Here is a 14,959-nt window from a genome sequence, read left to right as displayed (position 1 = left end):
GAAGATGGAATCAAGGACAGGTAACAATGAATTAATTTAGGAGTGGGGCATATTTCTTTAAAAATGGTGTCAGCTATGTTAAAGTTCTGTATACTCTGAGGCTGGTTAGGGAAGTTAAGAAAATATAGATGAAATCTGAGTTGTGTGTGTGTGTGTGTGTGTATGTGTGTGTCGGAGGTGTATGGATGTATATAGTTGTGTGTCTGTGTGCATGAATCAGTCAACTAACATTTATTGTGGCCTGTTACGAGCCAAGTGCTATGCTAAGGACTAGAGATACAAAGAAAGGTAAAAGACTTTTAAGGATCTCACAACTTAATGACATTTGGTTTAGGGGGAGTATGAAATAGGACAAAAGAGGGTGATCATGATGGAAAATCTCTACTTTTCTGGTAAAATAGGATACAGGTCTTCTGCTGAGAGCCAAAGGAATGTGGTGATATAGAAGCCTTTGGAAAAGAAAAGCAGGTTTTGAACAGCCACTGTAGGGAGTATGATAGAGAGTTTATTAATGGAGAATAAAAAACGATACTAAACAATAGTGATGGCCTAGTTAAAATTAGATAAGATACATTTGTAGTAGATGTTGTAATGATCAAATGAGATAATATTTGTAAAGCACTTAGCTTAGTGCCTGGCACATAGTCTGTATTGTATGAATGCTTGTTCCTGGAGTATCCTCTTCAAGAGGATTGGAAGCCTGAGTCATCTATAGCTGACAGGCTGCCAAGATGACCAAAGTAAAGAAGGTAGTGGAGGAATGGGAGGCCATGCCAGAGAGTTATGGGGTCCTCAGATCAGGTAGGAGGAGATGCTGTGGAATCTGACCTGACCCCTATTGCATAGTCCCTGGTTTCCCTGTGCCTGACATGGAAACTGTATAAGTACATCAAGAAAGCTGTGTAGCAGAAGTGTATACCACAAGGTGTGAAAGAAGTTCAGAAATTCCTCAACCAAGAAGAAAAGGGAATTGGTTTTGACTGATGACACACTACTCATTGAGGTATACTGCTGTCTTCCCATCATGAGTGAGGAGCTGAGTACGCCTTATGTCTATATTCCGTCTAAAACAGAGCTGTTAGCTCTAAGAGTTCAACCTGTGTGATCATAATTAAGCCACGTGAGGACTAATAGGCATCTATGATAACTGCCTAGAGAAAATAGAGTCACTTCCTATCCCCTTATAAAGAGTAACAGTATGATGTTCATGATTATTTAGGAGACCTTTCTAAACTGGCAGAAGACGGTGGTACAAGCAAACTCTGTTTCGTTGTTTCCTCTGTAAAGGTGGCGGAGGGCTTCATCATCTCACCTCCAGCATTCCTAGAAGTTTTTTTTTGTTTGTTTTTGTTTTTTCAATCGTAGCTCAAACAGTATTACATGAAACATCAGCAAATGGTACTATGGTTGTTTAGGCTATTTGCCACCAAGGAACAAAATAAGAGTTTTTTAAAAAATGTAAAAGCCTGTTCCTTTCCCTCCTTTTCTTTGTATGTGCATGAGCTAAGAATGGATTAGGGTGTGTGTGTGTGTGTGTGTGTGTGTGTGTGTGTGTGTGTGTGTGAGAGAGACAGAGAGAGAGAGAGAGAGAGAGAGAGAGAGAGAGAGTTAAGACTCGATGAGATGAGATGAGTCATATGGGAGATGATAATGATCAATGAGCCAAGTTCTCAAGTAAGTTTAAAGTAAATAGAATCAAGAGTATAAAAAAAGTGGAATTGTTTCCATTCTTTGCTCGCCAACTAGACAGAAATAAGTGACAGGTCAGATTTGACCCACTGTTCAGAGTTTATTGACCCCTGCCTAATCTATGTCCTCCACTGATGCTGAATCAATTTCCTAACTGGCCTCCCTGGTTTTAATTTCTCTCATGGACAAACCATTATCTGGATCATTATTATGTTCAACTTCCTAAACCATTTTAAAATATGAGTATGTCCAGTAATATGAATTTATTAAGCACTTAAAATATGTATCTCTACTACATAGCTAACAAGTGGTTATCCAGTGTTTCTTTGCCTAAAGATCTTTAGTAAGGGGGAACTCACTCTCACTTGGGGCAACTTATTCTACTTTTAGATGCTAATTATTGCTGAAACTTTCCCTGCCCTTATATCCCCCTCTTACATTACCTTCTATAATTTGTACCCATTGTTCCTACTTCAGCCCGCTAGTCCCAAGTAAAACAAATCTTACTGGGTTTTCACGTGCTAGATGTTTTAATTCTTGAAGATAACTATCATGTGTTCCTTAATTCTTTCCTTTTTCAAGCTAAATAAATCCAGTTTCCTCAACCAGTCCTCACACAGAATAGTCTCTATGATGTGTAGTGGAGTGGCAAGAGCACATGATTTAAAGTTAGGAAGATCTGAGTTCAAATCTTGCCTCAGACATTTACTTAATTGTGAAACTCTAGAATAGTCCTGACCTTGGTCACCCTCAGTTTTCTCATTTATAAAATGGTGATAATAATAGCACCTACCTCCCAAGGCTATTGTGAGTATCAAATGAAATTGTATTTGTAAAAAAAAAAAAACAAAAAAAAAACTTTGCAAACCTGAAAGTCCTATTAAATGCTGTCTATTACCATTATTTCAAAATTCATCATAATTCTGATGTTCTCCTATGAATGATTTTTACCTTATCAGTATTCTTCAATTAATCAACAAACCTTTTTTAGGCATTTACTATGTGCCTGGCACTATGCCATATGTTAGGGAAGGAAGGCAAAAGCAAAATCAGCACCTCCTCAAGGTGTTGACATTCTGATGACAGACAATTAGTATCTAAATAAGTACACGTAGAGTAACTGGAAGGGAACCTTAAAGAGGAAGGCTCAAACAGCTGTCAGGACTACAAAAGATCTCTTAATAGTAAAAAATAATTGCTAACATTTAGATAGTATTTACTATGTGCCAAGAACTGTGATAAGTGTTTTGCAATTATAATCTCATTTGATCTTCACAACAACCTTGGCAGTTGGTGCTTTGATTTCTCCTATTTTACAGGTGAGAAACTAAGGCAAACAGAGGTTAAATGACTTGCACAGGGTCAGGTAGCTAGTAAGTATCTCAGGCTAAGACTTGAACTCAGTTTTTCCTGACTCCAGGTTCAGAGGTTTAAAAAAACTGTAAGCGGTACTAATGAAGAGCAGAGAGAGTGTTGTCTAGGCTGATTGTCTAGTACATATTGAGAATCAGTGAAAAAAATGGCAGAAACAGTGAGGTCAGATTCTGAAAGGTCTTAGAAGAAAGGCAGAAGATTTAGTTTTATGGTGGTAATGAATAGGAAACCTTAGTACTCAAGATGTGTTTTAATCAGAGCAAAATACTGTGAGACTACTACCTCCCTAGTCTTGCAATCTATGTCTGCCTCAATGCCACTTAGGTTTGCATTACTTTTTTCCTTACATATCTGGCTTTCCTATTGGGTTTTCTATGCACTAAAATTTCTGTTATGTTAGGAGACATATTATTGTCTAGCCATGCTTCCTACATTTTGTATTTTGAAGATGATCGCTTTAACTCAAGTGTGATATTTTGCATGTATTCCTAGTAAATTATATTTTAATGATTTGGCCCCGTTTTACTATACCAAGATCTCTTTTAAGAAAGTTGATTCTAAGAGCACCTATGTGGCACAGCGGATAGAGCACAAGGCCTCAAGTTAGGAGGACCTGAGTTCAAATTTAGCTTCAGACACTTGACACTTACTAGCTGTGTGACCCTGGGCAAGTCACTTGGCCCTGATTGCCTTGCAAAAAAAAAAAGAAGAAAAAAACTTGTTAGCTTTATGTCCCATCTTTGGTTAATCTGAGAAATTAATAAACTTGATATGTATGTTTATAGATCCTTTCATGTGCTATATCACATCAGATGTATGTAATTGAAATTGTCAGTAAAGGGGAGGAATTTTTCATAGCTTAAACCATTGGACAGAAGTCTCAATTTGTAAATATTCCAAAATCTACTAACATTACTACCTACTTTTAAAAAATAGTATTCTGTTATGGAATAATTGTATTATTTTACCATCCATTTTATATTTGAAATGTTGTATGTTGATGTCATAATTATATACTATGCTTTGGTTAAACAAAGATGAAGCATAATGATTTGATCTATGCTATAAATGTGTACATAGAAAATGAAAAATATTTTGGTTCCCTCTCTTCCTTAATCTCCACAATCACATCTCTGACATAGATAGCATATGGTATAGTAAAAAAGAGAGATGCATTTACATATGGGAGACCTTGGGTAAGTTATTTTCATTCTCTGGGCCTCAGTTTTCTCTGTAAAATAAGGAATTGGACATAAAGATCTCTAATGTACGTTTCAGTTCTAATATTTATGGTTCTAGGAGAATTGAGTTGTCATAATGTAAAACATTAGAACAGACTTTAGATTAGATGGGTCATGGGTTCTAGTCTTTCTCACTAAGAATGATATCAAGCAGCTAATTTACCCTATGGGCTACAGTTTCTTCATGTGTAAAGCAAAATGTTATACCAGATTGTCACTAAGGTCCTTTCTATTTCTTCCATTCTGATTCTGGGAGAGAACATTGACTCTGGAGTCAGAATCTCTAGGACAGAATTCTGTTTCTACTACTTTGTGCTAGGTGAACTTAAGAAAATCACTTAACCTCCTTTTGTACTTAGGATTTTTTTCTTCATCTGTAAAATTACTCAGTTAATTCTATGACCTTTGAATTTCGTCCATCTCCAAAGATTCTAATCCTTTGGTCTTATGATTCTGTCACACTTCTATTCAAGAACTTATAGTGATTTCCTACTTATTGCCCCATTTTTTATTTTGGTTCCCTCTTATGCCTATTTTTTAAACCTTTCCCTAATCTGACCTTACTCTATCGCATCTTATTTTTCTGCTGATTTCCAATATATAACAAATAATCTGGTTAGTCTGCTCAGTCTTCCTATGAGCACTACACCCATTTTCCCTTTGCTGACTTGGGGTCTGCTTTTCATTTCTCTAGTATTTATTCTCCATTTACCATCCTAATAAATTTCACAGTCCAGTTGAAGTCCTTTTTCCTTCAGAAGATACATAATGGCACTGTGGGAAAAGCACTGTACCTACAGTCAGAAGCAATCTCAATTCAAACTCTACCTCCAACACTAGCTGTGTGACCATGGGCAACTGACTTTAAGGGATCTTTGATTTAGATCTGGAAGGCACTTTAAAAGGTCATCTAGTCTAGACCTCTCATCTTACTGATTAGGAGCTTAATGTCTCTGAGTCTCAGACAGCTCTCAAAGACATAATTACAATGAAGTAAATACATCTTTCTTGGTTTATCCATTGATTGATATGGGTATAGCCATAACTAGCTATCAGTGAATACTATTCGTGATATGCAAAAGATGAGTATATAGAATTGTAGAAGGCATCCAACATTAAGCATTTTCATTTTTCCTTATCATTTCTGGGGATGAATATAAATGGAAATGATATTATTCTTGAATTTGTTAAAGCATAAAAGTATCTCAGCAATAGGATGCTCTGATGACTTACCTCTAAGATTATGAAAAATTTATATTAGATTAATGATACTTAGACAGTTGTGATAGCATAGTATATTTATTACCTACAGTGGATTAGATACTTAGGCCCTAAAGCTTTAGGGATATATGAATTATTTATTATAATATTTTAGTGAGTTATTAAAATAGTCACATGAATAGGTGAAAAGAATTGAAAAGCACAAGTCATTCTAGCCAAAGGAAACCTATGATAACTAAGACCAGGCTTATATTCCAATGAAATATGTTAATTCATTCATTATTTCATACTATATAATTAATTAGCCCAGAAATTATGTTGTAGTTTTTTTTTTAGTAAATTCTATTCTTTAAATGAATAGCTTATTATTTTTTGTATAATTTTTCCTTCAAATACATAGTTCTAGTAAGAGCTTGGAAGAAGTAATGATGATTTGTTAAAGCTCATATTAACTGGATCATACTTAGTCTGAAAGAAAATACAGAGTATAATATTTTACTACATAAGACATTTTAGGGAATAAAACCCTGTCTACATCCAGATCTATGCTAGCTCTACATGCCTCATTCTATTTACTTTGAATTACAGAGTTCTTGCCCAAATCAACCAAAAGAAAACATTAGGAAGGAATACACAATCTGGTTCATTTAATGTGCATTTCTTATTAATACCTCAGAATAACTTTGAAATATACTTTCATATAAACAAATTATGTACTATATTTTAAAACTTTAATATAGAATTATTTGATATATTTTATATACGATGTAAAATTCATCAAATATTAGTATTAATTCTTAGGCAGAATAAATGTCTTTTTGTATACCTAATGATTAGCACAGTGCTTGGCACACAGTAAACACTTTATAAAGGCTTATTGACTGATTAATAAATGTTACTAAAATTATTTATAAAATCTAATTCTATATATCATGCACTACAGGTTCATTTACTTATACTATAAAAATGAAAGTTTGTCCTACAGAATAAGGACATAGAACCATGCAGGTTAATTATTGATTATCTGCTTCATCTGCCACTTTCTGCATAGTAAAAGGCTGATGTTGACACAGATTTTGGCATATTCCCCACAAATCTGTTTGGCCCTAATACTTAGAATCTACACCACTCATTTCAGTGACTTCATGATCTCCTTGAGCCAAGTATTATTTCCAAAAGGGAAGATTGATCTGTCTGTCTGTCTATCTATCTATCTATCTATCTATCTAGAGAGTATGTATCCTCTATGACTATATATATATGCATATGTGTGTATGTATACATATATTGTCATAGAGGAACCTGTGTGTACCTGTCAAAACCTATAAAATAAGACTTTCTCAGAGTATTTAAGTATGAATTCACTAATTATCTACCCTCCTTCAACTAACAATTCCTATTGCATCTTTCTCTTTATAGATTCAGACACATACATTATTCAATAACGATGATAAAAAAGACGTCTTGTGATGCAGCAATTTATGTTGAATTTAGCAAGTTTGTATTTTATTTGATCATGTTATAGGATATTTTTATTCCTTTTTACTTCTAAAGAAGTTAGTTTAAAGAATAAGCAATTAATGTGTTAAAATTACTTTAGTTTCAAGCACAATGGTTTCTGTCCTTTGAGTTCATTGTTTAGGTAGTGAATGCCTGCCAAACCGTCTTCTAAACTGAAGGGATTTAAATACTTGAATATAAATTAGATGCATTTTGTATAGTTATAGGAGATATGCCAACCTTTTAATCAAAATAAAGATCAGTTATTTCTTAATGTTAATTTATTTTATTTATCTCCACTGTTGCTTGTGCTTATTTTCGCTTCCCTATTGTCTCTAGTATTATCGATTTCATTCTGTTCAGAGAAAGTCTTCATAACTTCTCTGGTTATGCAGATTTCATCTACTGTATTGTACTTAATTTCTTTATATGTCTGCATGGGTTTTGGTTTATGTTGCTTTATTAAATCTTTATTCTTGGTCTTTTGTCTGCTTTAGCGTGACCTTTTTTTCTTCTGGGAAAAAAAAACCCCAGCAAAACATAACATTTTTTTCCTGTCTAATAAATTGCATTTTCATGTGTTTGTTTTTTTTTTATTAGTTCTGTTTATAAGGTTCAAACATGTATCAAGTCTGCAGTTTCTAGACAGCACATGAATATTAAATTTAAGGTTACATGACCACAATGTAACTATATGAATACAGTTTTACAGAAGCTTCATTTTAGGTGTCACACTGAGTTCCTGTTAGGGTTCAGGAAGGAAAACAAATTCTCACCTCACTGAATCCACACCTTAGGATGAACTGAAACTTGGAGTCCTATTGATTTTTCTGAAGGCATATGTCTTACCCTTTTTAATCAGATTTAGAGTAGGCTCCTTCAAGGCTTAGCTTCTGTTGGTTAGATTCATCTGAGGTTGAGATTTTTGAGGAAGAGACATTTGAATAGAGGAACTCAGCTACAAAACTCTGTCAGTGCCATTTGATCGTTTAACCAGTAAAATACTGTTTCAAGCCTTATCCAGACATGCTTATTCATAATATCTTAATATTTATATAGTTCCTACTACAACTACAACATACTATGTTGGAATCTGGGAGAGACAGAGGAATTAATAAGGCTCGGTGTCTTTATTCAGAGTTCTGCTTTGACAGCATTAGCTTTGGAATGTCTATTAGCAATTGTTATGATAACAAACTCTAGATTTGTTATACCAAACTCCCAGTATAAGGAAAGGAAGCAATCTCCATTATTTGTCTCATAATAGGTAGTGGAAAAACTTGAGGGACATGGTTCATTTGGGGGCACGGCCTCAAGTCACAGCCTGGGTGTTAGAAAGAAAGAGGGCACTGCCATTGAGGCACACAGGTAAGCCCTTGCTTTCCTTATTCTGTAAGTCCAAGATTTGAGATATGGATATGGCTGCTGAATTACTAGTCACATTCTTGGGCAAAGGTTCATGCTTCAAAGGAAAGAAATAGCTGGATAGAAGGTTTGTCAACAGGAAACAAAACATACCATAAGTCAAGCAGAGAGAGAGAAAATCAAACAAGCAAGCTTTGTTGAGGAGGATGCTTGCATAATGTCTATTGGTAAGGGAGGATAGAACCATGATCCCAGAGTACTATATCATATTGACTGCCTGACAAAGTGAAAAAGAGATGATGGATTTAGGGTTCAAATGAGAATACACACACACACACACACACACACACACAAACACTTCTTTTAAAAACATATATACATATATGTGTACACATATACTATATTTTAGTATACAATGAGAAAATTTGTTTTGCTTGATTATGCATATTTGTTACAAGAGGTTTATTTTTCTTCTTTCTCTCTTTTCTTTAGTGTTGGGGATAGGAGAGAGAAAAAATAGATGTCCATTTATTAAAAAAAAACAACATTTTAACAAGATAGATCAGTTGGGGGATATGCCACAGATGTGCTATGTTGCTTGCCCTTTCTTATGAGCCCACTGGATTGTTGGTTTTGCTCAAACTGTTTTATTTGGTTACAAAAGAAGTCTCATGGAGTGAGAATAATCTGAAAATGGTTGTAAAATAAAAATACATCAATAAAGATTTTTAAAATATATTATACCCAGTCAGCAAAATTTCATGTTTTTCCCATGCACAAAATCCTCTTTATAATGTATTTGACAAGTAAGTGATTTTCCAGACTCTGTTTGAAGACCACCAAGGAGGAAAAACTGACTACATTTTCAGGCAGCCCATTCCATTTTTGGACAGATCTAATTGTAAGGAAGTTTGGATTTATAGTTTGTTTTCCAACATCAGGCTTAAATTGGCATCTTTTTAACTTCTACCAATTGTTTAGGGTTTTGTCCTCTGTGATCAAATCAAACAAAGCTAACCTCTTCTCCATAGGACAATTCTTCCGATACTGGAAGATAGATATCATGTTTCCCCTGAGTCTTCTTTTCTACAAGCTAATGATTTTCACTTCTTTTGATTCTCATATGACATGGAATCAGGACCCTTCATCATTCTGGTTGCCTTCCTCTGAACACTCTTCAGCTTACTAAAGTCCTCTTTGAACATAATAATGAAGAAGATTATTAGAGATGTAAAAGGAGGTGAAACCAAGGTGGTGTAGTAAAGGCAGGGACTTGTCTGAGCTCTCCCCTAAACTCCTCCAAATACCTTTAAATAATTATTCTAAAAAGAGTGAAGCAATTTTCCAGCCCAAGACAATTTACATGTTGGAAGGAAAGGTGTGTTGCACCAGGATGAGAGAAAAGCACAGTCTAGCCAAGGCTACACCAGGGCAGACTTGACACCAACAAACCAGAAGTAGGCCTCCAGGTGATTGAATCAGTGGCATCAGTGATGAATTTGAGATCTCTGAGCCCACGTTTGATAAAGGAATTAGACAACAGGTCAGAAGGAGATTTACAAGGGTTCCTTTGCTGGTACCAGGGGTGGGACTCTGTTGCAGTGCCTATACTTGGATCTGGGTCACAGTCCTGGGTCTTAGTCCCAGTCTGAGGAGGAGCAATAGTACACCACAGTTTGTGGCCACAGGACAGCAGGGACCCTGGTCACAGTTCCAGGACTGAAATGAGTGCTTGTGGTTGTTCACAAAGCATTGTATAACAAAGGAGAGTAATAAATGCATCTAACCCTAGATCATAAGACAACTTATAGGTAGGTCCCCAGAACTACCTCTGAAAACAGCTGTACAAAAAAAAAAACCAAAGTGGGTAAAAGTCCCCCCTCTACTTGGGAAGTAGAACCCCACTTTAGCATAGAGTTAAAAGTCAAGAAATAGGCTTGAAAATGAACAAATAAGAGAAAAATTATTTTGACCATAGAAAATTACTATGATGACAAGGAAGAACAAAACACACACTTAGAATAACACAACAAGGTAAAAATTCCTGCATTTGAAGCCTCAGAGAAAAATGTGAATTGGTCTCAGGCCATGGAAGAGCTCAAAAAGGATTTTAAAAGTCAAGTAAGAAAGGTAGAGGAAAATTGGGAAGAGGAACAAGAGTAATGCAAGAAAATCATGAGAGAGAGAAAAAAAGAGTCAAGAGTTTGATAAAGGAAGCACAAAAAACTATTCGAGAAAATAACACTTTGAGAATTAATGAAAAGAAACGCAAGGGAAAGTAGACCTATCAGTACCAGATTTAAAATTGTATTATAAAGCAGAGATCATTAAACTTATTTGGTACTGCCTAAAAGATAGAGTAATGGATCAGTGGAATGAGTTAGGTAAACAAGACACAGTAGTCAATGACTACAGTAACCTATTGTTTGACAAAACCAAAGCTTCTGGCTTCTGGGAGAAGTATTCACTATTTGACAAAAGCTGCTGGGAAAATAGTATGGCAGAAGCTAGGCATAGAACAACATCTAACACCATATACTAAGATGAGGTCAAAATGAATAAGTGATTTAGACATAAAAGGTGATATCATGAGCAAATTTGGAGAGCAAGGAATAACTTACCTGTCAGATCTGTGGAGAAGGGAAGAATTCATGACTAAAAAGAGATAAAAAACATTATGAAATGGAAAACGGATAATTTTGATTACATTAAATTGAAAAGTTTTTGCACAAACAAAGTCAATAAAACGAAGATTAGAAGGACAGCAGAAAGCTGGGAAAGAACCAGTGTCTGATAAAGGCCTCATTTCTAAAAATATATAGAGAACTGTGTCAAATTTATAAGAGTGCAAATCATTTACCAATTGATATATAGTCAAAGGATATGAACTGGCAGTTTTCAGGTGAAGAAATTAAAGTTATCTATGGGCTTATGAAAAAATGCTCTAAATCACTATTGATTAGAGAAATGCAAATCAAAACAACTCTGAGTTACCACATCACCCTATGAGACTGTCTAACATGACAAAACAGGAAAATGATGAATGTTGGAGAAGATGTGAGAAAATTGGAATACTAATGCATTGTTGGTGGAGTTGTGAACTGATCCAACCATTTTGGAAAGCAATTTGGAACTGTGCCCAAATGGCTATAAAACTGTGCATACCTTTTGACCCAGCAATACCACTTCTATATCTGTATCCCAAAGAGATCATACAAATGAGAAAAGGACCCACATGTACGAAAACATTTATAACAGTTCTTTTTGTGGTGGCAAAGAATTGGAAATTGAGAGGATGCCCATAAATTGGCTGAACAAGTTGTGGTATATTAATGCAGTGGAATACTATTGTGCTATAAGAAATGATCAGCAGGTAGATTTCAGAAAAATGTGGAAAGACTTACATGAACTTATGCTGAGTGAAATGAGCAGAACCAGGACAATATTGTGCACATATTTTACACAGAAACATTATGTGATGATCAACTTTGACAGACTTTGCTCCTCTCAGCAATACAATGATCTAAGACAATTCCATAAGACTCAAGATGGAAAATGCAATCCACTTCCATAGAAAGAACTACGGATTCTGAATGCAGATTGAAGCATATTATTCTCTCTCTCTGGTTTCTTCATTCTTATGGTTTTCCCTCTTTTGGTCTGATTCTTCTTTCACAATGTAACTAATGTGGAAGTACATTTAATATAATTGTTCATGTATAGCCTGTATCAGATTGCCATCTTGGAGAAGGGAGAGGGGAGGGATAGAGGGAGAAAAAAATTTGGAACACAAAATCTTACAAAAGTGAATGTTGAAAACTATCTTTACATGTAGTTGGAAAAAAATAAGATACTATTAAGTGGGGGAAGAGGAAGAAAATAACATCTTGAAAAACAGAATAAGCCAAATGGAAAAAGGAGCAGAAACATCCAATGAAGAGAACAATGCCTTGAAAAACAGAATGGACCAAATGGAAAAAAGCCACAAAAATTCATTGAAAAGAAGAACTCCTTAAAAAGTAGAATTAGTCAAATGGAAAAGGAGGTACAAAAGCTCACTGGAGAAAATGATTCCTTAAAAGTTAGAACGGGGCCAGTGGAAGCTAATGACTTTATGAGACTTCAAGAAACAATGAAACAAAATCCAAAGAATGAAAAATAAATATATATAACAAAGTGTGGGTGGTGGAGCCAAGATGGTGGAGGGAAAACTGTGACTGCCTTGAACTCTCTCCTAAAGTCCTCCAAATACCTAAAAAAAGTGGCTCTAAACAAATTCTAAAGCAGCAGAATTCACAAAAAGACAGAGTGAAACAAATTTCCAGCCAAAGACAGCCTGGATGGTTGATCAGGAAGGTATATCACGCCTGGCGGGGAGAGGAGCACAGTGTGGTGTGGGTGCATAGGATGCAACAACCTCTGAGCAGGCCTTAGAGGACTGAATCACAGGCAGCTGTGGTGGTTTCCAGACTTCTCAACCCCTGAATGCCAAAGACAACTTAGAAGGTCAGTGGGAAAAGTCTGTGACTGTGGTGAGAGAGGAGCTAGGTCTCAGCTGCAGCTCTGGAGCGCGTCCCGGGGTCGTGGCTTTTTCCTGAGCTTCTGGCCCACAGTCTGAGGAGAAATCAAGTGGCTGATCAGAGGGGGATTGCAGGGATCTCTTTGCCAGTGCTGAGGCAGGAATCTCTTGCTTTACCAGTGCTTGGATCTGGGTCACAGTTCTAAGGGGCAGTCCTGGGACAAGGAGGAACGCTGGTGCGGTGGAGCTTGTTGAGGTGGTGGAGAGAAAACACCTTGCCCCTTATCATAGCACCTTTGAAGAACTAAATACTTACAGGTCCCTAGAAGTACCTCTGAAAACAGCTGTACAACCCCCCAAAGCTTGGGACAGCACACTCTTCACATTGGAAGTAGACTTTTACCTTAACAAAGAGTTTAAAACTCAAGTAATTGGCTGGGATCATGAGTAAGCAACGCAAAAAGAGTCAGACTATATTATCTTACTTTGGTGACAAAGAAGATCAAAACATACAATCAGAAAAACACAACAAAGTCAAAGCTCTTACATCCAAAGCCTCTAAGAAAAATATGAATCAGTCCCAGGCCTTGGAAGATCTCAAAAGGGATTTTGAGAAGCAAGTAAGAGAAGTAGAGGAAAAACTGAGAGTGATGCAAGAAAATCATGAAAAACAAGTCAACAGCTTGCTAAAGGAGACCCAAAAAATACTGAAGAAAATAACACCTTAAAAAATAGCCTAACCCAAATGGCAAAAGAGGTCCAAAAAGCCAATGAGGAGAAAAATGCCCTCAAAAACAAAATTGGCCAAATGGAAAAGTAAGTCCAAAAGATTACTGAAGAAAATCCTTCCTTAAAAATTAGAATAGAGCAATTGCAAGCTAGGGACTTTATGAGAAATCAAGACACTGTAAAACAAATCCAAAAGAATGAAAAATTAGAAAACAATGTGAAATATCTCTTTGGAAAAGCAACTGACGTGGAAAATAGATCCAGGAGAGAGAACTTAAAAATTATTGGACTATCTGAAAGCCATGATCAAAAAAAGAGCCTAGACATCATCTTTCAAGAAATGATCAAGGAAACTGTCCTGTTATTTTAGAACCAGAGGGCAAAATAGAAATTGAAAGAATCCACCTATCTCCTCCTGAATGAGATCCCCAAAGGAAAACTCCTAGGAATATTGTAGCCAAATTCCAGAGTTCCCAGGTCAAGGAGAAAATATTACAAGCAGCCAGAAAGAAACATTTCAAGTATTGTGAAAACACAATCAGGATAACCAAGATTTAGCTGCTTCTACATTAAGGGACCGCAAGGCATGGAATATAGTATTCCGGAGAGCAAAGGAGATTGGATTACAACCAAGAATCATCTACCCAGCAAAACTGAGTATAATCCTTCAGGGGTAAAATGGTCATTCAGTGAAATAGAGGACTTTCAAGCATTCTTGATGAAAAGACCAGAGTTGAATAGAAAATTTGATTTTCAAATACAAGACTAGAGTAGAACATGAAGAGGTAAACAGGAAAGAGAAAATCATAAGAGACTTATTAAGGTTGAACTGTTTACATTCCTGCATGGAAAGATGATATTTGTAACTCATGAGACCTTTGTCACTATTAGGGTAGGTGGAGGGGAAAAAATTATATGTATGTATATAGATATAGATAGATAGAGGGCACGGGGTGAGTTGAAAATGAAGGGGCCATATTTGGACAATAAAATTAAGGGGTGAGAGAGGAATATACTAGGAGAAGGAGAAAGGGAGAGGTAGAATGGGGTGAATTATCCCACAAAAAAAAACCAGAAAAGAAAAGGCTCTTACAGTGGAGGGGAAATGGGGGAAGGTGAAAGGGAATGAGTGAATCTTATTCTCATAGGATTTGACTTAAGGAGGGAATAACATACACACTCAATTGGGTGCGGAAATCTGTCTTACCCTACAGGAAAATAGGGGAGGAAGGGGACAAGAAAGTGGGGAAATGATAGAGAGGAGGGCAGATTGGGAAAGGGAGTAATCAGAAGCAAATACTTCTGAGGAGGGACAGGGTCA

At 36.0% G+C, this 14,959-nt stretch overlaps 1 pseudogene; it reads left to right on the top strand.

Annotated features, from left to right (window-relative positions):
* Positions 1-731: 731 nt before the first annotated feature.
* On the top strand, positions 732-1,187 carry LOC114047859 (annotated as a pseudogene).
* The last annotated feature ends 13,772 nt before the right edge of the window (positions 1,188-14,959 follow it).

This window comes from Vombatus ursinus, unplaced genomic scaffold (genome assembly GCF_900497805.2).
Source record: "Vombatus ursinus unplaced genomic scaffold, bare-nosed wombat genome assembly UNPS02014791.1, whole genome shotgun sequence".
Classification (NCBI taxonomy): Eukaryota; Metazoa; Chordata; class Mammalia; order Diprotodontia; family Vombatidae; genus Vombatus; species Vombatus ursinus.
Note: the sequence above shows the minus strand (reverse complement) of the source record. Positions and strands in the feature narration are given on the sequence as shown.